We start from the raw sequence: 24,032 nt of genomic DNA, 5'->3' as shown, positions 1-24,032 counted from the left end.
GAATGTATCTTCTAGGCCAAAAGGAGATGGATTAGAGTTACAGAGCCATCAAATAGGAATGGCTGTCAGAAGTCAGCAAGTGCCCTCCAACTCTGTGCACGATGTCCAACAAGTAATTCTAACACATGAGAGATGATATTAAAACTGGAAAGCTGACATCAGGCCACTTAACACCTTTCCTTTAATTCTAGGTCAGAGCAGCAGGTCTGCACATGGGGTCTTTCCTAGACAGCCCCTACCTTTGTTCCCCAAAAGGGGCACAAATAGCAAAGAACCATCATTTATCTGTCTCCCAGATTCCTTAACCATTTGGATGGCGATCTGGGCCTTCCCACTTAAGGGGTGTCTGGGACTCCTGTGCCTGCCTGCAGCGACCCATGGCAGCCACCTGCTGACCCCCACTCAGCTCATCCTCCCATGGTGGGGCGCTTCATTTCTTGACAACCTTGTTCTAAGAAAAATCCCCAGAAGACACAGCAAGAGCCTTCCTGACCTGGATTGTCTTTTCAGCCATGAATAAAATTCAAGCCCCAAGATGTCATGTCTATGAAGTTGTAGAAAGCTGGCTTCGGACCTCAGAGGGTGGAGAAGAGTGCCCTCAGCCAGCACTCAGCAGACACTTATCTGGCATGACCTCTGAGCTCACACTGCCAGGGCCAGAGCTGCCCAGAGCAGGATCATGTGATCACAATCCCTGCTCCCTCCCGACGTTTGTTTCATATGCACCATATCCATCACTTTGTTCAGGATGTCAAATTCTGAATTTGGCAGAAATTCAAATTAGAATGCTCCCATTTCGCAGATGAGAAAATACAGCCCCCCAAAGCTGAAGGGAAATGCTCAAAGCCATACAGCTAAGAAGATACAGAAGCAGAACTTCAACTCGGGCCTTATTCTCTAAGGCCAGTGCCTCCCACCACATTATAGCCACAGAGCTTATATAACCTGGGTGAAACACTTTCTCAAACTCTATTTCAGAATCAAGAGTTGTCCTAAAATATGCTAGGCTCAATCCCCAGTGCCTCCCACAGCATGCTAATCTGGTAATTATTACTCATTTATGACCACTTTCCATGGTGCTCTCAACCAAAAGCTTTATTAAGCATTAATGTGTTTCAGTTCCACAAATATTTATGTTTCAATTCGACACATATTGATAGGCACCGAAGAAGTTAGTTTCCATATTTTTTAAATGGACAGCTGCTTCTGCTTACAGTAAGTCTATGTACTCCATCTCCCATGCATTCAAATTTTATACATTTATTGAGTGAAGAGTGTGTACACAGCACTGTTCTGGGGATATAATAGTGATCAAGACAGATAAGATCCCTGCTCAGGCAGAACTTACATTCTAGCAGAGGAGAGAAGTGAATAAATAAATAAGACGATTTCAGGTAATAAGTGCTACAATAAAAACAGGTGACCAGGGAGGCAGCAAGAGATAACGTTTGAACTGATAATGAAGAAGAAGCAAACCCTATAAAAATCAGGTGAAAGAAAGTTGCAGGCAGAAAGAACAGTAAGCACAAAATCCCTGAGGCAGCAATGATCTTGGCCAGTGTTAATAGGACTTGGAGAGCTCAGAGAAAGCAGTGGAAGCTGAGGTATGTTCATCCACATAAGACTCTGGGCCAAGGGAAGAGGCCTGGCTTTTCTTTTAGTTAAATGTAGCATGTGCACCCAGAATTAAGGAATAAAATCATCTTCAGAATTAAACCATAAAACCTACACACAGTTGATGTAACCAGCCACCTGTTGGTTCCTGGAGTGAGTATCCAAAGAACTGCAAAGCACCCCAAACTAATCAAGGTGGCCTTGGAGGCAGAGTCAGAACTGGTAAGTGTAATAGAAAGTGGCACACCCATCATGTGAGCTCCTATCAGCCTGACTCCAAAATCTTGAGTCTCTCTCTGCTCCAGGCTCCCATGTAAAGTTTAGACATGGAACACACGTAAAGATAATATGGAAAAAGGAATCACAACGCTGAATGCAAAGTGTAGTCTTATGTAGCGCATTCCTTATGTACAGTTGGGTGGGTACGTGAAAGCAGACCACCCAAACCTGGTGAGACAGGAGTCCAGCATTTCTCTTACTTCAGACAAACCCCAGAGGCAAATTTTTAGTCTAATAACAACTAACAACATCCATCCCTACAGCACTTGCTGGCAATGCAATATCACCCCTCAGTATCTGTGGGGTCTTGGTTGCAGGACACCCTGAGGATACCCATGTCTGCAGGTGCTCGAGTCCCTGCTGACATTCTGGAAAAACACATGAAAATTCTTACTGTAAGTCGGTGTTTATCTTCCTTGTGACCCAGAGAGTTCACCCCCAGCTATCAATCCCAGAGAAATGTTCACATAAGAGGTTCCACAAGAGGTCATCTATGAAGACATTCCCAAGTATTGTTTCTTGTGGCCAGGAATTAAAGGCAATCTAGGTTCCTGAGACTAGGGGAAAGGGTAAGAAGAGGTTGTGGCAGGATCTGGCTCACCACTAAAGTATCACACAGTCATTAGAGGCCCTAACTAGATGCATGGCTGCACAGAGATAACTTGATGAGTAATGCCAATGAAAATAAATAGAGCCAGTGGTAGATAACACAGTTATCACCTTTCATAGGAGGAAGTAGGTGTTCACATCTAGCACACCAGCTGATGCACTGTGGGGATTCCGAAAATACTGGTTCTTTACCTGGACTTCTCTGGTAGCTCAACTGGTAAAGAATCCGCCTGCAGTGCAGGAGACCACAGTCCAATTCCTGGGTCAGGAAGTTCCCCTGGAGAAGGAATAGGCTACCCACTCCAGTGTTCTTGGACTTCCTTGGTGGCTCAGATGGTAAAGAATCCACCTGCAATGTGGGAGACCTGGATTCGATCCTTGGGTTAGGAAGATCCTCTGGAGGAGGGCATGGCAACCCACAGTATTCCTGCCTGGAGAATCCCATGGTCAGAGGAGCCTGGCAGGCTACAGTTCATGGGGTCACGAAAAGTCAGACACGACTAAGCATCTAAGCTCTTGGCAACTTCCCAGCTCTGGTTCTCCTTCTACAGCCTCCCTTGACAAGCCCTCCCCTTCCTCCCAGGTCAGGTCTAGCGCAACAAGAGAACTTCCTGAAGTCTCCAGAGTAGTTTAAACACTCTTGTCTCAAGGTGAGGGAGATGGGTTAAGTGATTCTGGGGCAAGCTTAAGACTAGAGAAAGAGTTTTGAAAAACAATGTCAGTGAAACCTTGGCATGAAAGCCCAGCATCTCAAGGAGGGCCTGTGAGCAGATATTGGGATTATCTCCATTTTACAGACAGGAACAGGAGGGGATGGAGAGGATTTAAGAAACTTGCCCCAAGGCTGCTGCTGCTAAGTCGCTTCAGTCCTGTCCGACTCTGTGCAGCCTCATAGATGGAAGCCCACCAGGCTCCCCCATCCCTGGGATTCTCCAGGCAAGAACACTGGAGTGGGTTGCCATTTCCTTCTCCAAGGCACTCACTATCAAATTCTAGAACTGGTCTCAAAGCTCAGGCAGTTTGAATCCACTCTCTTTGTTTGCAGATTTTATGTGTGCGCATGTGTATAAGGAAATCTCTCAAACATACAGAAATGTACAGAGACAAATAAAAAGAATACATTGTGCCTATCTCCCGGGTCTATCCAGTCCACAGCCATTTGACTACAAAGCGTTTCATTCTCAATCGTGTTTATTTGTTCTTGTCTTTTTTCCCCGCCTTGGTCTGTGTTACTGAAGGATTCTTTATCTTTTGTTTTCTGATTTACTGGATCTTTTCTATTGGTTCTTTATTTTCTATTTTATTAATTCAGTCTTTAACATTTCCTTTCCTCTTTCTTTGAGTTTGCTCTTCTGTTCTTTCCCTTACTTTTGGACTTGGATTCTTCTTTTCAAATATAAATAATGATAGTTCTACCTTTTCCTCTCAGAATTGTTTCAGCCATTTCCCACTCACTTTTGAAACACAGCATTTTCACTCTCATTCAGTTTAAACATATAATTTCTATTATGATTTCTTCTTCAATTCACGATTTAGAAAATTTTTGAAAATTTCTAACTTGACAGGGTTGGTTATCTTTTCATTATCAGATTTAATTGCTTTGTAATAAGAGATTATATGATACTGGCTTTTTCCCTGTGGTTAGTGATATATATACCATTTTTTTATTAGTCAATATTTGCTACATTATTAATTTTTACAAATGTTCATGCATGCTTGAAAAGAACATGTATTCTTCAATTGTTAGAAGCAGGATTTTGTTAAATGCTTTCTATCAGAGGTCAACAAATTTCCAGTAAAGGGCCAGCTAGTAAATATTTTCAGTTTTGCAAATACTGTCTGTCACAGCTATTCGACGCTGCCATTGCAGCACAAAGGCAGCTGTTGTCAATACTAAATAGATGAACAAGGCTTCTTCCAATAAAACTTTATTTATAGAAACAGGCAATGGGCTGAAATTTGCCCACAGGTCATAACATGTCAATCTTGACTTTAGACCAAGTTTGTCAGATGTGCGTTAAAATATTCTGTAACCAACCTTAATAAATTCTTTGTCTGTTTACTCTGTCAGTTACAGAGTTATGAGTGATGTTTAAATACCCCTTTATTATACTGGATCTGTTCATTTCTCCTTATCATTCTACAAATTTTTGTTTTATGTTTGCTGAAGTTATGTTATTAGGTAGAAACAAGTTTAGAATTGTTATAGCTTCATGAACTTTTTAAAAGTCCTTAACAACATTCTTTGTTTACAGACTGTTTTCTGATCATAATATACTTTCTTTTGGCAGTATTTGTCTGGTAAATAACCATCCATTAAAATTCAAATGTTTATTTTATATTTACTTACCTCCTCAAATTTCTATTTTGTTTTGGGTAACAAACAGTTTTGTGGTCACTTTAAATCACAACATAAAATATCAACTTTAAAATGTCTAGTCCTAGATATTAATCCATTAAATTGTTAGCTCCATGAAGGAAGATATTTTTATGTATCTTGTTCACTAAGAAATCCCCAGTGTTGAGCAATACCTGGCACAGAATAGGCACTCAATACATATTTATTTCAAGACTGAACTTTTGAATCTCCATTTCAAAGTAAAAGCTCTTCTGTCCCCAAATTGGCTGGTTAAAGGTGATTTCTCCCTTCCCTAAACAGGGCCTGTGGCAGGTGGGAATACAAGATCAGAGAAGGAAAGTATGATGAGCCTCTTTTTCCTCTCACCCTCTTGCCCCTACCTAGTCTATTAAGCAGGGCTCTAAGCCTCAGAAGGAGTTGGGTGCCGAGGGGAGAAGCAGGGGCAGTGACTCTCTTACTTGGCTACTAGGTGGTCCGAGAGACTCGACACTCTCTGAGCCAAGCAGAAGTTACAGCTGGGTTCCTCTGGCTGTGAGTCCCCTGAGGTGGGGGCTGCATCCCATTCCGCTGACTGCCCCACCCCTCTGCCCCCAGACCTCCAGAGGTCCATATCACAGGATCTCACTCTGTCTTTTCCAGTGGGTCTTAAATGTTAAGATTCCCATCTGACTCTCTGCATGATCTATATCTCATCCATGGAAGCCATCCTCAGCTGGTAGTAGTGTCTTAGGTACTTCCCAAATGCAATCCTCTACACTCTCCTCTTTGCCAAACTCCACTTTGGTGTCTCAGTCCAATGTCAGACGTCAGAGCAGGTGCCTCCCACCTGCAGGAGACAAAGTCAGGCTCTCTGAGTTGCCTGGTTGAAGTCTCTGCCCTACCCCCATTCCAGCACCATAGATACTCAGGTTGAATTGATCCTTAGGGGATGGACTTCAAAGCCGCCTCATAAGATCCCCGCTCCTAAATCTTCACCCTCTGGGTGAGTCCTGGGTCTTGTTCTTGGGTCTCAGAGTCATGGAGTGGGGAATCAACATTTCCATTGGAAATTCTGCATCTTGATCAAGCACCTTGTTTTGAAAGGAGCAGATTATTATGTCTTGGCCTCTGTCAAAACTTGCACTTAACATCCTATTTGAGTTGTATTTCCTAATGCCTTTTTTTATTGTTTATCTTAAGATTTTTTAAATGTTTTTTTTATTGTGGTAAAAGTCACATAACATAAGACATACTATTTTAACCATATTTAACTGTACATTTTAGTGGTTACATTGTTGTGCAACCCTCACCATCATCCATCTCCCAAATTTTTCACTTTCCTAAACTGAAACTCTGTCCCTATTAAACTCTAAGTCCCCATCCCACCCACCCTCATCCTGCCATACCAGCCCCTGGCATCTAGAAAAGTATTTTCTGAGTCTATGAATTTGACCTATGACTTATAAGTGCCTCATAATAAATTAAGATTTTTTTATGCACAAAAAGACTTAAGTTAGCTCTATTCTTCTGCCAGATATTCACTAGATGGATATTTAAACTGCAACCCAAGAGATTAAGTTTTTAGCTTGGATCCAACCAAGCTAATTGCCTGCTAAAACCACCCAACAAACAAATAAAATTGACGAAATTTTTGGAAGAATACTGAAGGGCCAAGTCTGTAAAACATTAACAATGTCTAGGATTCTTGATACTTGTTCAGAATTACCTGATATATGAAAGCAGGAAAAAATGATCCATTTTCAAGAGAAAAGGCAATCAACAAGATCAACATCAAGATAAGCAAGATGCTGGAACCACCAGACAAGAATTTTAAAGCAGCTTTTATAATTACATTTGATAATGTAAAAGAAAATGCAATCACAGTGAAGAAGATAGGAAACATCACTGAAGAAACATGAGCTATAAAAGAAGGACAAAATGAAAACTCTAGAACTGTAAAACACAATATCTGCAATAAAAATTCATTGTCTAAACTTGGCAGCATATGGAGATGACAGAAGAGACAGTGAATTCAAAGACAGATCAACAGAAAATATTCAAATCTCAAGAATAAAGAGAAAAAGATTTTTTTTAAATGAACAGAGTGAACTAATAAATGAATTTGGTAAAGTTGTAAGATAAAAATTCAATATACAAAAATCAGACATGCATTTATACAAATTACTACCAAACTATCAGAAAGAAAAATTTAACGAGCAATCCACTTACAGTTGCATCAAAAATGAATAAAATATCTAGGAATAAATTTGACCAAGGAGCAGAAATTCCTGAAAACTCTAAGACACTGATAAAAGAAAATGCGGGTTCAAAGAAATGGAAAGATAGTCATGCCCATGAATTGGGAGAATTAATATCCATACTACCTAAAGCAATCTGCAGATTCAATACAATCCTTATCAAAATTCCAGTGACATTTTTCACAGAAGTAGAAAAAATAATCCTAATATCTGTATGGAATCACAGAAGACTTTGAATAGCCACTGCAGTCTTAGAAAAACAACAAAGCTGGAGGCATCATACTACCTGCTTTCAAACTACATTACAAAGCTATAATAATCAAAACAGTATGGTATTAGCATCAAAACTGATGCAACAATCAAACAGACACAAAGACTGACTAGGGATCTCAGAAACAAACTCATGTACATATGGTCAATAAACTTATGACACAAGAGCCAAAAATATACACTAGGGGAACGGATGGTATCTTTAATACATAGTAATGGGAAAACTGGACAGCTACATGCAAAAGAATTCATCTGGGCTGCTCTCTTACATTCTACCCAAAAATCAAGTGAAAATGGATTAAAGACTTGAATATAAGACTTGAAACCATAAAACTCCAAGAAAATTTAGTGGGAAAGTTCCTTGACATCAGACTTGGCCATAACTTTTTTTTGCATTTGATACCAAAAACAGAAGTAAAACTAAACAAGTGGGACTACATGAAACCAAAAAGTTTTTTGTAGGGCAAAAAAAAAAAAAAAATCATCAGCAAAGTGAAAAGGTAACCTACTTAGTGGAAGAAAATATTTGCAAGTCATATATCTGATAAGAGGTTAATATCTAAAATATAAAAATAACTCATATAACACAATAACAAAAATAAACAATTTGATTAAAAAATAAGTAGAGGATCTGAATAGACATTTCTATAATAAAGACATACAAGTGGCCAACAGGTGCATGAAAAGGTGCACAGCATCACTAATCATTAGGGAAATGCTAATCAAACCATTATTAAAACATTAAGAAATAACAAGTGTTGGTAAAGATGTGGAGACAAGGAAAACTTTGTGCACTGTTGGTGAGGATGCAAACTGGGGCAGCCACTATAGAAAACAGTGTGGGGTTTCCTCAAAAAATTAAAAATAAAACTAGCATATGATCCAGCACTTTTACTTCTGGGTATTTATCCAAAGGAAATGAAATCACCGTCTTAAAAAGATATCTGTATCCCATGTTCATTGCAGCATTATTTACAATAGCCAGGTCACGGAAGCAACCTAAGTGTTCATTAAAGAATGAATGGATAAAGAAAATGTGGTGAATATATCCAGTGGGATACTATCCAGTCATAGAAAAGATGGAAATCCTGCCATTCACAACAACATGGATAAAAATGGAAGGCATTACGTTAAGGGAAATAAGTCAGATTTAGAAAGACAAATACTGTATGACATCACTTACATGTGGAACCTAAAAAAAAAAAAAATCAAACTCACAGATAGAATAGATTCGTTCCCACAGGATGGGGGTGGGGGGTGTGGTGGTGGTGGTGATGAAATGAGTGAAGGTGGTCAAAAAACACAAACTTCCAATTATAAGAGGAATAAATCCTGAGAATGAATCGAAGAGCATGGTGACTATAGTTAACAACACTCTATTGTTTGTTTGAAAGTTGCGAAGAGAGTAGACTTAAAGGTTCTCAACACAAGGGAAAAAATTGTAACTAACTGCTGGCTAAACTTATTGTGATAATTGTTTCACAGTGTATGCTGCTGCTGCTGCTGCTGCATCGCTTCAGTTGTGTCTAACTCTGTGCGACCCCAGAGACAGCAGCCCACCAGGCTCCCCCATCCCTGGGATTCTCCAGGCAAGAACACTGGAGTGGGTTGCCATTTCCTTCTCCATTGCGTGAAAGTGGAAAGTGAAAGTGAAGTCGCTCAGTCGTGTCCGACTCTTAGCGACCCCATGGACTGCAGCCTACCAGGCTCCTCCGTCCATGGGATTTTCCAGGCAAGAGTACTGGAGTGGGGTGCCATTGTCTTCTCCATCACAGTGTATACATATAACAAATTATTATGTTGTACGCCTAAAACTAATATAATATTATATGTTAATTATATCAGCTAAAAAAGCCCACCCGTGGTAAGCTGAAATTAAAAAAAAAAGTTTAATAAAAGAAATGCCAAAAAAAGAGAGCCTCAGGGGCTAGAGTAATAATATGAAAAGACCTATGTATATGTATTTGGAGTCCAGGAAGGACAGAAGTGAAATAATCAGGGTAGGAAAAAAAATTTGAAAAAATATTGGCTTAAACTTTCCCAAATTTTGTAAAAGACATACATTTTAGACTTAGGAACCTCAGGCAGAACTTCAGGTAGGTAGAATATGAAGAAAATGATGCCTCCTTTTGTCATAGAAAAACTGCTGAAAACCAAAGATAGAAAATCTTAAAAGGAGCCACAGAAAAATGGCACATCTCATACAGAGGGTCAAACTTCAAATTTCAGGCAACTGTTCATTAGAAAAAAAGTGAAATGTCAGCCAGATAATGGAACAGCATCCTTAAAATACTGAAAGAAAAAAAAAATTGAACTCTGTATCAAGTGAAAATATCCTTTAAGAATGAAAATGACCCAAACACACTATGTTAAGTAAAAGAAGCCAACCCAGAGACCATGTAATGTATGCACCCATTTAAACAAAATATCCGAAAAAGGCAGATTTATAGAGCCAGAAAGTAGGTTAGTGGTTGCCTGGGGCTGGGGATAGGAACAAAGATGAACTGCAAATGGACAGGAGGGGTGTTCAGAGGGGCGGGGTAGGGAGGAAATGCTCCCTGACCTGGAGACTTGGCCATCGCCCCAATCTCTCCCCACAATGTGTTTCCAGGGCACCTTGTCCATTTCCCACAATAACACTCAGTGGGTACTATAATCATGTTTAATATCAACACAATTCATGAAGACAGGCTCCGGCTCCAAATCATTTTTCTTGGTATCCCCAGAGCCCCACACAGTGCTTGGAGCTCCATACATACTTGATGAATGGAATTAAGCTTCTCATTTCCTATTGCCTTTCCCGGTGGCTCAGTGGTACAGAAACCACTTTCAATTCAGGAGAGCAAGAGATATGGGTTCAATCCCCTGGAGGAGGAAATGGCAACCCACTCCAGTACTCTTGCAGGTAAAACTCCACAGACAGAGGAGCCTGGTGGGGTCCATGGGGTCGCAAAGAGTCAGATACAACTGAGTGACTGAGCAGCAGCAGCAGAGCAAGCAGCAGCATTTCCTGTTGATGAGCCCTTTCCACAAACCATGGGCCCCGGGATTCTCTGTGTGGTCTCTCTCTCTCTATGGGGCTTCTTTTCTTCCAGGGCCTTTCTCTCTAGCAAGAGACCCTGGATTTCTTCACCTTGCAGTTGAGTCCTGAGAAAACAAAGGTAGAAGTTGCCAGGCCTCACTTCTACTGCATCCGATTGAACAAAGCAAGTCAAAAGCCAGTCCAGATTCATAGAACTGGCTTCTGGATGGGAGGAACAGTGGGTACATAGGGGGCTGGGAGAAAGTGTGGACAGCCAGCTAGAATTAGTGCTGGCCTTCTGCTCATACTTCTTGCTAATTCCTTACAGATTACTTTCCATCCTTTGCATGGGACAAAGAAAATAATGGTGTGGTTAGAGGTTCACCTGGCCTAGGCCTTAGGATGGTAATATTAACTGGAGGAGGGGCTCCAAGAAGGCTGCTCTGCATTTTTCCCAGTTCAGCTACACTACCAGAGTCCCCATATTTGGGAGTAACAGTGGGGTTTTCTCAAAATTTCCTCCACTGACTTTTCATCACACAAAACTGCTTTTTGTGGAAGAGCAAGCTCTTGAGAAACCTATATGCAGGTCAGAAAGCAACAGTTAGAACTGGACATGGAACAACAGACTGGTTTCAAATAGGAAAAGGAGTACGTCAAGGCTGTATATTGTCACCCTGCTTATTTAACTTATATACAGAATCCATCATAAGAAATGCTGGGCTGGAAGAAGCACAAGCTGGAATCAAGATTGCCGGGAGAAATATCAATCACCTCAGATATTCAGATGACACCACCCTCATGGCAGAAAGTGAAGAGAAGCTAAAGAGCCTCTTGATGAAAGTGAAAGAGGAGAATGAAAAAGTTGGCTTAAAGCTCAACATTCAGAAAACGAAGATCATGGCATCTGGTCCCATCACTTCATGGGAAATAGATGGGGAAACAGTGGAAACAGTGTCAGACTTTATTTTGGGGGGCTCCAAAATCACTGCAGATGGTGATTGCAGCCATGAAGTTAAAAGACACTTAACTCCTTGGAAGGAAAGTTATGACTAACCTAGATAGCATATTCAAAAGCAGAGACATTACTTTGCCAACAAAGGTCTATCTAATCAAGGCTATGGTTTTTCCAGTAGTCATATATGGATGTGAGAGTTGGACTGTCAAGAAAGCTGAGTGCTGAAGAATTGATGCTTTTGAACTGTGGTGTTGGAGAAGACTCTTGAGAGTCCCTTGGACTGCAAGGAGATCCAACCAGTCCATTCTAAAGGAGATCAGCCCTGGGTGTTCCTTGGAAGGAACGATGCTAAAGCTGAAACTCCAGTACTTTGGCCACCTCATCGAAAGTTGACTCATTGGAAAAGACTCTGATGCTGGGAGGGATTGGGGGCAGGAGGAGAAGGGGACGACAGAGGATGAGATGGCTGGATGGCATCACTGACTCAATGGATGTGAGTCTGAGTGAACTCCGGGAGTTGGTGATGGACAGGGAGGCCTGGCGTGCTGCAATTCATGGGGTCGCAAAGAGCCAGACACGACTGAGTGACTGAACTGAACTGAACTGAAGCTCTCCATCAACTCAAGCATCTTCCTACCATTTGGTGCACAACTGCTCTGAGCCTGAAAGAGGCCTGCTAATGTTTGCAGAATGCAGTAGAGACTTGCCCTTAGTTCAAGCATTTATATTCTATTCTTTGCCATTTTCACATCCTTTTGATGATTTTGTCCAGTTTCACTTTCCCTGATGCTAAGGACTGATTTATGTCCCTCAAATCAATGTGTTAAAACCCTAACCACTGGGACTTCCCTGGTGGTCCAGTGGTTAAGACTTCACCTTTCAATGCAAGGGGTGAAGATTCAATCCCTGGTTGGGGAACCAAGATTCCACATACCTTGTGGCCAAAAAAAACAAAACAAAACATAAAACAGAAGCAATACTGAAACAAATTCAATAAAGACTTAATAAAATGGCCCACCCACACACAAAAAAAACCATAAAAAAAATAAAAACAATCCTAACCCCCAATGGGAATGTATATGGAGATAGGGTCTTTAGGAAGTAATTAAGGTTAAATGAGGTCAGAAGTGCCATCCTTAGTTGTTCAGTCGTGTCTGACTCTTTGCAACCCCCTGAACTGTAGCTTGGGGGCTCTTCTGTCCATAGGGATTCTCCAGGCAAGAATACTGGAGTGGGTTGCCGTGCCCTCTTCCAGGAGATCTTCACAACCCAGGGGTCGAAACCAGGTCTCTGTGTTGCAGGGGGATTCTTTACCATCTGAGCCACCAGGGAAACCCAGGTCAGAAGGGTGGGGCCCTAATCCGATAGGACTGGTGGTATTCCTAGAAGAGGAAGTGAAAGAGATCTTTCAGCCTCCCTAATTTTTAGGGGGAAAATGTCTGCTGTTTAAGCCACCCAGCCTGTGGTATGTTGTCAAGTCAGCTTGAGCAGATTACAACACTGCATCAGTGGCTTAAATCTCCTCACAGGGACCCAACAAGACAGGTATCACACCTCACAGATGAAAAATGAGACCTGTTTTAACTACTGTAAGTTGACCAAGGCCACCCGATGAGTGACAGATCAGAACCCAGAATGCCTGGTCCCAAGACTCAAGCGTCACCTTTTTGCCTCCAGTGTATCTCCTGGTAACTTGTAGTTTAGGGAAGGACTGGCCCTGCCCTCTGCTGCATTCTACCCTCTTCTTAGGAACAGGCCATCCCAGAGTATTGACCTTGGGGGGACAGAGAGAAGAGGAATTCTGCTTGGGCTGCACATTCCTTCCCAGCCTTTGGGGAGGGCAACAAAGAAGCCCAATTAGCACGGAGTATGTAAGTGGGCGGGGAGACAGCGGCTTTTGTCTTCCTTTCTGGGGAAGTACACACACAGCTTCTTTCTAGGTCCTGGTCATTCCGAGAGGGCGCAAGGACACCAACATACACACTCATGTCAGTGATTCAAAAGCCCTGGAACCAAATATTTTTAAAATCCATTTATTTCTCTCTTGGCACATAAAAGTCTGGTTACTTGCTATTTCAAAGTAGGCAGCAGAAGCAAAGAAGCTGGTTTGTTAGCTCTAGTGACAGATTTAATCTCTAGTAAAAACCACCATTGTACAAGACTTTTCAGAATTCGGGGCATGTTTATACCAATTGAGCTTTATGCTCACATCAGGCATGAGTAGGGTGAGTATTTGAGTATTATGATCCCCATTTCATAGAGAGGAAATGAATACATAGGAAGTAAGAAGCTATTAATAGCCCAAGAAAGCACCAAGAATCCATCCCAGAGTCTCTCATTCAGAGTGTAACACTCTTTCCATCTTGCTGCTGCTGCTGCTGCTAAGTCACTTCAGTCGTGTCCAACTCTGTGCGACCCCATAGACGGCAGCCCACCAGGCTCCCCCATCCCTGGGATTCTCCAGGCAAGAACACTGGAGTGGGTTGCCATTTCCTTCTCCAATGCATGAAAGTGAAAAGTGAAAGTGAAGTCACTTAGTCGTGTCCGACTCTTAGCGACCCCATGGACTGCAGCCTACCAGGCTCCTCTGTCCATGGGATTTTCTAGGCAAGAGTACTGGAGTGGGGTGCCATCGCCTTCTCAACTTTCCATCTTAGAAGGCTCTAACATCGAGATGGTCATCACCTGTTTCCTAACTACTTCAAATAGAAATCTCTATTACTTTCCACTAATCATCTTCTTGCTTTATCAAAGCTACCACCTACCATCTTGTAACTTAATCATCAGTTCAGTTCAGTTTAGTCACTCAGTTGTGTCCGACTCTTTGCCACCCCATGGACTGCCGCACCCCAGGCTTCCTTGTCCATCACCAACTCCCAGAGCTTGCTCAAACTCATGGCCATCGAGTAGGTAATGCCATTCAACCATCTCATCTTCTGTCGTCCCCTTCTCCTCCTGTCTTCAATCTTTCCCAGCATCAGGGTCTCTTCCAGTGAGTCAGTTCTTCACATCAGGTGGTCAAAGTATTGGAGCTTCAGCTTCAGCATCAGTCCTTCCAATGAACATTCCTTTAGGATTGATTGGTTTGATCTCCTTGCTGTCCAAGGGACTCTCAAGAGTCTTCTCCAAAACCACAGTTCAAAAGCATCAATTCTTTGGCACTCAGATTTCTTTACAGTCCAACTCTCACATCCATACATAACTACTGGAAAAACCATAGCTTTGACTAGATGGACCCTTGTCAGCAAAGTGATGTCTCTGCTTTTTAATATGCTGTCTAGGTTTTAATATGCTGTCTAGGTTTGTCATAGCTTTTCTTCCAAGGAGCAGAGCAAGTATCTCTTAATTTCATGGCTGCAGTCACCATCTGCAGTGATTTTTGAGCCCAGGAAAATAAAGTATGTCAATGTTTCCATTGTTTCCCCATCTATTTGCCATAAAGTGATGGGATCAGATGCCATGATCTTAGTTTTTTTGAATGTTGAGTTTTACACCAGATTTTTCACTCTCCTCTTTTACTTTCATCAAGAGGCTCCTCAAGTCCTCTTTACTTTCTGCCATAAAGGTGGTGGTATCTGTGTATCTGAAGTTATTGATATTTCTACTGGCAATCTTGGTTCCAGCTTGGGCTTCATTCAAACTGGCACGATGTACTCTGCATATAAGTTAAATAAGCAGGATGACAATATACAGCCTTGACCTACTGGAACCAGTTCATTGTTTCATGTCCAGTTTTAACTGTTACTTCTTGACGTGCACACAGATTTCTCAGGAGGCAGGTAAGGTTGTCTAGTATTCCCATCTCAAAGAATTTTCCAGTTTGTTGTGACCCACACAGTCAAAGGCTTTGGCGTAGTCAATAAAGGAAAAGTAATACCCCCTTTTCAATTGAGGCCAGGATCACACAGCTAATGTTATAAGTGGCCTAGGCTCTAGTCCTGCCATTTTTCCATGCAATCCACACAACCCACCTTCCAATTAACCTCAACCACCCCAAACCTTCATTAAAAACCCTCTCATACCTGAGCGAAGTCACTCAGGCATGTCCAACTCTCTGAGACCCCATAGACTACAGCCTACCAGGCTTCTCCGTCCATGGGATTTTTCCAGGCAAGAATACTGGAGTGGGTTGCCATTTCCTTCTCCAGGAGATCTTCCCGACCCAGGGATTGAACCCAGGTCTCCCGCGCTGTAGACAGACACTTTACCACCAGGGAAGTCCATTCACACCTAACCAACTAGGAAAGACCTTTTGCACCCGTCTGTATTGTTTGTGACAAGCTAGTCCTTCTCAGGAACATGAGGAACAGTAACTCAAAGAAATCAGAGTTAATGTGTACTGGCGATCACCAGATTCTGTGTCCCCTGTTTCAAATGCTTGGCAGGTAGTAACATTTAAATCTCACTACTTTTGATGTGACCTCCAGAGACCCCTTGGTCCCATAGCAGTTTCACCTTCCTGAAGCCCTAAAAGAGTGACGGGCTGTAATGTGAATGATTCACCCTTGTCACGCAGCGCACAGCCTGTGCAACTGAACATGACCGCCCTGCTGGCCTAGGCCACTGTTACCCTCCTTGCTCTGGTACAGGGCTTACTTTAGGCCTTCTCTCTCACAGATGAGGCTGCTTCCCTTCTTTCCCAGTCTGTGAGCCATCTGCATATCTTATCATTCATTAATAAATATTTTGTAAACGCCTTATTTCTCTTTTGCAGTTGCTTTCCCAGGAGTCACCATCACAGCAACGAGGGTACACTCCCCCTGGGAGAGGATGAATGAGGAATTTAGGGACTTGAGGAAATAGGAGATTCTACACAGAGTACCTGGCCTTGGATGTGTAGCAGCTCTTATTCCGTATGTGTGCACGGGTATGAGATGTCCCAGGCTTTTAAGGAACACGTAATTACAGTATGGTTTATCTCATACAATAATTAGGCTGGGAATTAGAGAAGATAAAGGGAGAAGGGCACCAGGAGAGGGACTTCACTATTCTTGTGCCATTCAAAATCATTCAACACCAAAGAAAACACTGCCTAATCCATACCACTGTCTACATTTTACAGAGGAGGAAACATAACTTCAAAAATGGCTTATCCTTCAAAACCCAGCTCAAAGGTGTGAACTGATACAACCTTTCTGTTTGGCAACAAATAGCAGGAGTCGTATTTTCCTTTTGACACAGTAATATACTCCTTGCAATTTACTCTAATAAAATAATGAGACTGGCCTAAATGTGTAGAGGGAAATTCATCACAACATTAATCATTGATATTGCTATTAACTATAATTGAGAATGGCAAAAAATAAGGAACATCTTAAATGACCACTGGGGAAATGGCCAAGTCAATTACGGTGGATCCAAATAATAGGATATCATGTGGTCACTAGTACTCAGGTTTTCAAGATGATTGTGACGTGGGAAAATGTTTGTGATATAAGAATCTAAAACTATATATAGTAAAAATTGATTTAAAAGTATATGTGTGGATACACACAAGAAACAGTAGAAAGAAATGCACCAAAACATTAATAGCAGCTGTCACTAGGTGGTAAGACAATGGGGAGATTTTTCTTCTTTATTCATGTGTATCCTTTTCAACTTTTCTATAGTGTATATGTATCACTTTAGCAAGGAGAAGTGTCACCAGTGAAGGTGCCCCAAAGCTCAGGTGCTGCTGACAACAGATTAGGGAATTCTTCCTGAAATAGGTAACAGACATGAGCCCGGATGGATGGAGAAGTGCTTTCTTGTCTCAGACAAAATCCACATGACATTCAGCTTTTCCACTAGCTTTTCAAAAAAAATACTTTATTTATTAATTTATTTGGCCACCACAGGTCTCAGTTGCCGCGTGTGATCTCTGGTCTTCATGGCAGCACGTGGGATCTTTTCAGTTGCACGTGCAAACTCTTAGTCGTGGCATCTAGCTCCATGACCAGGGATTAAACCCAGGCTCCCTGTGCTGGGAGTGTGGTCTTAACCACTGGACCACGAGGGGAGGCCCCCACTAGCTTTTTGACTAGAGCACTTCACTGCATGTCCTCAATGACAACACCTAAAACCTAAAAACAACTCGATTTTTTTTTTCCTGAATCAGTGTCCATGCCTTTTCCTCTTGGCCGGCTTTGTGACACCTCTTCCTCGTTGCTGTTGCCAACTTTACTAATTTACCATCACCTGCAAACAAGTACCCACTTTTGCCTAATCCTAGATAAGCTGTTTTTAACATTGTTTCAGGGTACCATACAGGTTCCACAAAGGACATCCAAGGCACCACTGGGAAGGTATGGGCTGGGGACAGAGACAAGGGCTAGCCTGGGCCTGCTCTCCCCTCCCCCACCCCAGCAGAGCAGCCATTATCCATCTTTGGATGAATACTGGGCTTTGTTTGCAAAAGGGACCTGAGAGTGACCGGAGGCTACAAACAGGTCTAGATCATTAATAGATCAGTAAACACTCCAGTAATTAAACTGTTCCTGTAAAACTAAATCACAGTACAGAACATGAGGATGGTTCTTTTCAAGGCTGCACTTAAACCTCATTGATTCTAATTCACTGGACAATTACAGCAAGGCCTACCTTTTCTAAAGGCTTATTGGGGAAAGTGTGTGTGGGGTAGGAGGGACGGGTGTGTGCGTGCATGCTCAGTTGTTCAGTCACGTCTGATTCTTTGGGACCTCATGGACTGTAGCCTGCTAGGCTCCTCTGTCTGTGGAATTTTCCAAGCAAGAATACTGGAGTGGGCTGCCATTTCCTCCTCTGGGGGATCTTCCCAACCCAGGGGTTGAATCCACATCTTCCACATCTGCACTAGCAACTGGATTCTTGACCACTGCACCACCTGGGAAGCCCACAGGGCAAGGGAGGTGAGTGAAATGAGGGGGAGGGTGGAGAGGACCAGGAAGGAGAGAGGGGAAAAGAGGGAGGGGACAGGAGGGAAGTCAGGGACCCAGGAGAGCTTCTTCAAACACTGATACCAAAGAGCACTTTTAAGAAGGTCCATAATTTTTATTTGCAATTTCTCAAAAAGCTATGACTCAGACCTCTCTGCCTTTGCAGGTGCTATTTCCTCTGCCTAGAAAGTCCTTTCTGCACTGGCTCAGCCTGTAAACTGCTCAGACCTCACCTGGCTCAGATCCTACCCCCAACCCCCACCCCCAACCCTGTGAGAGCCAGCTCCATGTGCAAACCCCAGTGGAAATGGTCACAGTTGCGAGTTAGCTGGATGACCCTTTGCTTGTTCTCCAAGCTAGACTGAAGTCTCCTTGAGAACGTGAGTCCTCCTTGTCGTCTCTGCACTCCAAGCCCAGATCCAGGCCTGACACCTGGCCATACAGCTTTCTTGCAGAGTCAGACAGTCCCATGTTTGAGTCTGGGCTCAGCTACTCATTAGGTGCAGGACCTTAGAATGTTGCTTAACCCCCAGAGCCTCAGTTCCATGACCTATAAAATGGGTATAATGCCACCCACCAGAGGGTGGTTGGGGGGACTGACTGGCCTCCTTACCTTTATTTATCTCCATAGTACCCATCACCATCTGACGAATGGCATATTATCTTGTTTATCTGTTGGCTGTCCCCTCACAAGGAGGCAGGGATGTCATGCAACAGGAACTGGCACCGTAGGTGCTCCATACACATCGTTGCATGAGTGAATGGATTGAATATATACATGGGCAGCCCCTCAAGCAATGCCTGACCCTGTGACTGTACTCACAACGGAGAGAGAAAGTGTTCTAGCCGATGACCCTCCAGCTCCCCCAGCACAGGCAGACTGTCACAAGAAGAGTGAGGAGGAAGTTGGTGGAGCAATTAGAAGTGACCCACGTAAAATCAGAAGCCTGCACACCATCAGTGGGAAGGCAAAGTGGTATGGCTGCTAAGGAAAACAGGATGTAGTTTCCTCAAAAAAATTAAAAATAAAACTACCATATGATCCAGTGATCCTACTTCTGGATATCTATCCTAAAGAATTGAAAACAGGATCTCAAAGAGATATACGCATACTCATATTCATTGCAGCATTATTCACAATAGCCAAGAGGTAGAAAGAACCTACATGTCCATCCATGGATGAATAGATAAGCAAAATGTGATATATCCATACAGTGGGCTACTATTTAGCCTTAAAAAAAGAAAACCCTCCCCTATGTGGCAACATGAGTGAACCTTGAGGACATTATGCTAAGGGGCAATAAGCCAGTCACAGAAGGACAAACGCTACATGATTCCACTTATATGGGATATCTAAAACAGTCAAATTCATAGATTCAAAGAATGGAATGTTGGTTGCCAGGAACCTGGGAGCAGGGTACAGGGAGTTGTGGTTCAATAGGTACAAAGCTTCAGTTAAATGAGTAAGCTCTAGGGATCTGCTGCAGAACACTGCATCTATAGTCAACAATACTCTATAGTACACCAAAAAAGTGTTAAAAGGGTAGATCTCATGTTAAGTGTTCTTACCACATTGAAATAAAATTCAAAAAGTGATCCCCGAATTAGAACTCTTACAAATCAATAATAAAAAGAAAAATAAAGCTTAAAATGGGCAAAAATAAAAAAAGAAGAGCAATAACAGGAGCTGCTCAAAAAAAAAAAAAAAAGAAAAAAAGTTGATTCCCACAGGAATAGGGCTTCCCTCATGGTTCAATTAGTAGAGAATCCACCTGTAATATAAGAGACTGCCTGCAATGCAGGCAGGTAGGGAAGATCCCCTAGAGAAGGAAATGGCAACCCACTCCAGTATTCTTGCCTGGAGAATCCTGTGGACATAAGAGTCTGGCAGGCTACAGTCCACAGGGCCACAGAGTCAGACACGGCGGCTTCCTGACTAAACCACAGGAAGAGCATTCTCCAGACTCACAGTTCTTCAACCACTCCTGTCCAGCCAGTTTGTGTGTCTCAGAAACACGACAGGGCTATATGGTCCTCTTGGCAGTTGTGTTGACTGGAAGCGCAGGGGAAAACAGGCAGCTCCATCCAGACAGCAGTTCTGAAGAGGGACTCCTCACTAACAGGTGAACCTGCCTGGCCCAACCCAACCATCTGGCAAGACTGCTGAGACCCAAGAGGGGCAGAAGTCCCAGGCTGTAAAGCTAGTGAGAAAGAATGGGAAGCGGGGGAGCAAGTGAATGCAGGGGGGTGATCTCTACCCAAAACTCACCCTGTCTGTATAATACCCTCCTTGAGATGACACTCCCTTTTCATAAGGCTCTTTCCACTTCACAGAATTCCTCTACATCCCAGACCTCTCACCCCACTGTACATAGCAGGCAAGAATGCTTTTAATTCTTTCAAGTGCACTCTGGACTCTGATAAAGGCAGCTGGAATGTTCTGGAGCTCAGAGGGTTCTCTGGAGGTCAGGGCACCCACTGGGTGGGCATAGACCATGCCCCTCCCTGGACTGGGGGACTCCTCAAGGCCCCTCATTGATGCTCCATCAGGCCTGCAATCCACAGATGCTCACAAAGGTCTCTGGAAGGAACTGCCTTCATCAGAGCTAATTCTTAACCGCACCAGGGACTGACTCTCCTTATTCAGAATAATTCCTAACTCACATTTTGAAACAATCCAAAGAGCTTTACCAATTTGATGGACTTTTGCCTTTCAACCATTTCCAAAACATGACCATTACTTAAAAGATATAGAATGGCCTTCCCTGGGGAATCCTAGGAAAGAATCATAGACTCTGGAGGCATTTCTGGGAGGTAATTAAGGCAGTGACTCTCCTTCACCTTGTCCACCATAGGACCAACTGGGAAGACTAAAAAAAAAAAAAAAATACAGATCCAAAATCTTACTCCCAGAGACTCTGGTGTAAGAAGTCTGGGGCACAGCGTGATGGAGGTATTTTTACTCCCCAGGTGATTCTAATGTGTAGCCAAGTTGGGGAACCGCTGCTTAGCACTGGGACTGTAAACCCAGAAGCTGGGTACCCCACTCTGCTGGTGTTAGATGCCTACTTGAATGTTATGAATTTTGTAAATTTGCGAAGCCCTCATTGTAGAAGCTGATCAAGAATAGATGACTTGCCCAAGATCTCAGAGCTAAAAGTGCCAGCTAGGCTCCTTCAGGGGTATTTGTTGAGCACCTGTGCCCTGGTCAATCTCCTAATCCCCAACCAGGATCCCAGCCACAGTACCAGAGTTTACATCCAGTGCACCCAGGCAATCCAGTCTGTGCATCTGTTTTATCTGACATTCACAGGCCTTTATAAAAGTCTGAATTCATTGGCTCAGAAAAAGATTTTACATTAAAACTCTGGATTTGGGGCCACCACTATGCAGCACCCCCACAAGGCAGAGCTCACCTGTTGCTGGCTTGCTGATCCCCTCCTGGGACACCCCCCTTCAGGCTCTCTGAAGGCTACCCTCTCCCCATCCTGCATGGCCGTTGATTTGACATGTCTGCTCATGTTACATCCACTTTTGTGACCTCTGCTTTATATCATGAATAGAGGTGATGCTTCACAAAACGGGAAGATATCTTAGATATCTCATGATTTCAGGAAAAATCAGTCTTTGCTCTTACCTAAAGAAATGGGAATGAGACCCGATACACAGAAATTCAGATTATAATGACAGAAGGAAAATACCACAATGACAGAGTGTTTTATCATTCTCAAACTACTTTCATGCACCTTAACTTACTTGAGTTAGAAAAATCCTTCCCTCTCTGTCTCCATCTAACTCTATTGCTTAACCACATCCTAAAAACAGTCTGGATATAAATCCAGATCAGTGGCCACTAGACAGTCGAAACAGAAAGCCATGAGCATAGGAAGCATTGGTCCTATTGCTTCTCAGAATAATCCTCAGAGATGCAGAATTAAAAGAGAAAATGTGATTCTAACATATAATAAGGATATCAAGGGGCAGCATGTAATCTCGCACATACAGATAGAAACTATGAAACATATTCATATACAGTCAACAAAAGTCAGAAGGAAATTTCAGGGATCCACATAATTTTAGATTGGTTAATTAGCCTCTTTCAAAAATGTTTCCTTTATGTTCCTAATTTAAAAAAAAAAAAAAAAGCCTCAAGCCTGAATGCCAGTGGGAATCTGTGCTCATATTTTACATGTTTTCCATGTAAAATGGAATAACAATGGTATCTGTTGTGCAGAAATGTTGAGAGAACTGAAAGGGTTAATGCATATGCAACACTGAGAAGAGCTCTGGGACAGAGTAAAGGACTCAATTAGTATCTGCAATTATTATTATTATTCAGGTATCTAAGGCAACGCAGCTCTCCATTTTCTCCTTCCTTTGCCCAAAAGAAGCTGATCAAATGGGTCTATGGAATGCCCATGACTTCTGTCCATTAAGTAAAGGTGAACATGTTCAGCTGTGGCACACTTTGGGCAAAGTTCTTGTTGAACCCACAGATTTAAAGGTTTACATAACTATCGTGTCTATTACAGAAGAAGCATTTGTGTACAATTCACTGGTTGGAAGAGCTACATGGAGATACTTGTCTAACTCTCTCTCTGTCTACTTTTCTTTCTCCCCACAAAAGCCTATAAACTCCAGGATGGGAAATGTGCCTAATTCCTTTCTGCACCTTCAGTGTCCAGTCCCATAGTTGGAAGTCAGTAAACAACGCCAATGTTGAGATACAGAAACGAATATTCAGACAAGGCAAATACAAACCAAGATAAAGATTCTTTATTTTGGTTTGAGGGACAGTCTTGCCAGCAGTAAGTCTTGGCGCCTGAGTGACAGGCTGCGACACTGCTTTGATGCCCCTTAAAGATAAAGGTACTCATTCTCCCAGATGCCAGGAGTGTTGCTAGCTGACAGCTCACAGTTGAATCCCTCCTTAGGAAGTGCCTTCACCAAAGGGAACTGCATTACCTAAAATGACCCACCACAACCCTCCCCAAGAGCAGCCTGAATCCTGTGACCGGTCAGTTGCACAGAGACAAAGCCTGGCCCCTTGGCCTCCACATGGACCAACTCTATGAAGTTCCGTTTCAGCTCCAGAACGAACTGTATGGAATTGACCTTATTGCAACTGCATCACAGTCTAACTTTTCCCTTTGCCTAACCCTGCTCCCTCACTCCCAGCAAGCCTTCTGCACACAGATCTCCATCTCCAAGTCTGTTTCCTGGGGAGCATGGCCTGTGACAGTTGGTACCAGGGTTAAGAGCTAGGAGGTGGAAGCAGGTTGGCTTTTCCGGGAAGTTTCTCATCCCCATACTCACACGACTGACTGCCTTACTTTATTCAGGGCTCATCTCAGATGCACCACCTCAAAAAGACTTCTCTAACATCCTGTCTAATGCTTCTCCACCTATATCAAATGTTAGCACATTATCTCACTTTATCTCCTCTACAGTCATCACATCTGAAACTGCCTTGTTCTTACTCTTTGCTTTCTTACTTGATCATGGTCTTTCCCCTGCTCTCCTGCCAGATGGAAGCTCCAGAGGACAGAAACCTTGCTAGGTGGCTCACCAGTACATGCCCGGCTTCTAAGCTACACCCAGCACAATGTAAACCCTTAATAAATATTTGCTGCGTGAATGAATGAATGAATGAGAAGATGTATACACATTCTCAGTGGAAAGCACTGGGCTGAGAGTGAGCAGCCCTTACCTCTAGCTCTGTGACTGCCATTAACCACCTGTGTGACTCCAGTCAAGTGCCTTGACCTCTCTGAAACCCAACAGCCTCATC

At 42.8% G+C, this 24,032-nt stretch overlaps 1 protein-coding gene across 4 annotated transcripts in view; it reads right to left on the bottom strand.

Moving 5' to 3' along the window:
* HIVEP3 (HIVEP zinc finger 3) overlaps positions 1–24,032 on the bottom strand; it is a 564,242-nt gene that overhangs the window by 298,295 nt on the left and 241,915 nt on the right. The window lies entirely within an intron of this gene.

The sequence above is a fragment of the Bos javanicus genome, chromosome 3, assembly GCF_032452875.1.
Source record: "Bos javanicus breed banteng chromosome 3, ARS-OSU_banteng_1.0, whole genome shotgun sequence".
NCBI classification, from domain to species: Eukaryota; Metazoa; Chordata; class Mammalia; order Artiodactyla; family Bovidae; genus Bos; species Bos javanicus.
The sequence above is the reverse complement of the archived record's forward strand: the minus strand, read 5'-3'. Positions and strand labels throughout refer to the sequence as shown.